The sequence below is a fragment of the Penaeus vannamei genome, chromosome 34 (genome assembly GCF_042767895.1).
Source record: "Penaeus vannamei isolate JL-2024 chromosome 34, ASM4276789v1, whole genome shotgun sequence".
Lineage (NCBI taxonomy): Eukaryota > Metazoa > Arthropoda > Malacostraca > Decapoda > Penaeidae > Penaeus > Penaeus vannamei.
This window is the reverse complement of record NC_091582.1, coordinates 11592719-11595218: the sequence shown is the minus strand read 5'-3', so window position 1 is coordinate 11595218 and position 2500 is coordinate 11592719.

Genomic DNA, 2500 nt, shown 5'->3' with positions numbered 1-2500 from the left:
AAGAAAGACTTGTTTTCTGCATTCCAAAAGGCCACAAGGAGCCTTGGGCATTGTATTCCCTTGGTTAGTTGTGTAGCCTGTAACCCTACTGGGGACTGAGAGAATTATCCATGAACCTCATGTTATCCTTAGGATATGAGTTATTACTTGCAACAGAACTGTTTCCATCTCACCAGTTGATTGCCCTATCTATGACAAAGATTGGTCAGACTGTGAAAACTATTTGCTTGCCTGCTTTGTTGACTATGATGAATTATTAGTACATTGTACACTATATCTCCTGGAGGCTGCTGCAAGTTCTACACCAATGTTTCCAAGATTAGCTTCAGTACACATGACCTTCCGCGTGAAGTTTATATTGGCAGAGAGTCCTGTCCTACTATCAGTGTCAGAAATGAAATGTTTGTGTTTTGGCCTCCCTGCCAAACACTTTTGCTCCGCAACCAATTGCCCTCTATGTGCCCAACTTTTTTATGACTATTCTAATTGCTCACTACAATCACACATGTATCCTTTGTGGTGGCTCTCACAATGTATTTAATGGGAGCTGCCCTGAGTTTGAGGTAGCAGTTCTCAGATTCCAACTCAGCCTCATTCTATATAAAGCCAGACAGCAAGTACGCCCTTAACTCCACCACTGTCCTTCACTCTGCTCCTTTCCCTGGTTCCCAAGATGGTTTTGCATCTCCACTAGTATGTCTTCCTCCTTCCCCTGACCATCCCACCCCTACCCCCTCTCTCTCACAGCCAATTTCTTTTGCCATTCAAAGTCCAGATACTACAATCTCTACCACTTACCCAGTGCCTCCATCTCCTCACTTGACCTGCTATGACAGGCAATCTAATCATTCTATGCCATCTTCTACCACATCCTCTCCTACACCTGCCTCTTCCTCTGCTTCTCAGATGTCTGTCTCCTCTTCTTCTCATAAAAAATGCATTATTTTTGAGACCTCCTCAATCAACTCCTTAAACAAGAGGACATTCAAAACTTCCTTAAAATGAATCAAGAGAACACTCCCCTCTCTCTTCCACCCTCCAATCTCTCTACTTCCATTCCCTCTATATTCAAGTGACTGCTGACATCAATCTTCATCCTCCCCATCCTACTCCTCTTTTTTCCATGCTCTCCCAACATACCCCATCCTCCCCTTCTTCATCTGCAACCCCCTTCTTTTCCCATTATCCCTTTGGTTCCCTCCTGGATGCTCACATGACTACCTTTTGTCATAAAAGTTTCCCTCCCTAGATCCTTCCCCTCTTGTTATTCTTCCTGATACTTTGGCTTTGTATATTATTTATTTATTTTATTATTTTATTTATTTATTTGTGTTTAACTCTGTGTCTGTGTCTTTGTGTGGATGTTTGTGTATCATAGAATAACAGCGTTGTATTTCTTCCATTTGCATTAAAGTCATGAATCTTTTTGTTGGTGTAATGGTTGAGTATTAAGAGTGTATTCAGATAGATGCATAATGAAAAATATTGCTGCTATGTGCTTTTTATGTATGAACTTGAAAACAATTACCTGTGTGATAGTAATGGCAGTAAGAATAATACTAAAAAAAAAAGAACACAAAATTTAAGTGTACAACAGTTAAACACATTTTATTCTTGCAATGGTAATTGAATATGTAGCTGCAAGAAGTTGAAGAGTGGTTAACCTATTGCCTCCAGATGATGTGTAGTTCATGTCATGGCTGACTTGGTTGTGAATCTGAATGATGTGTAGATCCATCATGGCTGACTTGGCCATGGCTCTGACTGGTAGTACTCATCATGACTTACGTGGTTGCGGCTAAAGAGGATTGATCATTCACGTCATATTACTGTGATGTGTGAATTACCTTTTCTGCTGTTCTTTAAAAGATGCCTTCATGTCCCCATGTCACATGCCCTGGTCATTGCCTAAGGGAGAATGGGATTTATAATGCTCTTGTTTTGTATATAAGGGGCAATATTTAGTACATAAATAATTTGTCGGCTATTCCTGGAAGATGTCGTGCACCAAAAATTTGCATTCTTGCTGCTGCTGTGAAACTGTAAGTAACCTTCAATCTAGTTTACATGACCAATCTCTTCATGTTATTAACACAGATTATCATATGGCACTCTACCAGTGTGACTGTCTGTCACAAAGGAGAAGCACTGAAGCCATGGGAGTAGCAGCCTTGTATATAAATGCAGGCAATTTTTAATTTTGTAAGAATGAGATGGGAAAATGGAAGAAAATCTTGTTTTTATCCCTCAAGAAAACATTCCATTTTTTGGTCAGTGTAACACTCCTAATTTATTGGAATGGATTCTTATTTACATAATAAAGTTACTACATGCTCAAGCAACAAAATTGATATCAAGCATCTCTGAATATGCAAAGACATAAAGAACAAATTTTAAATACAAGGAATACAAAAAGAAATCATATCACTTTGTTAGTGAGTGCAACACATTACCAAATCATAAAAAGGCCGAGGAGGACACGTTTACTTAGCCTCTGCAT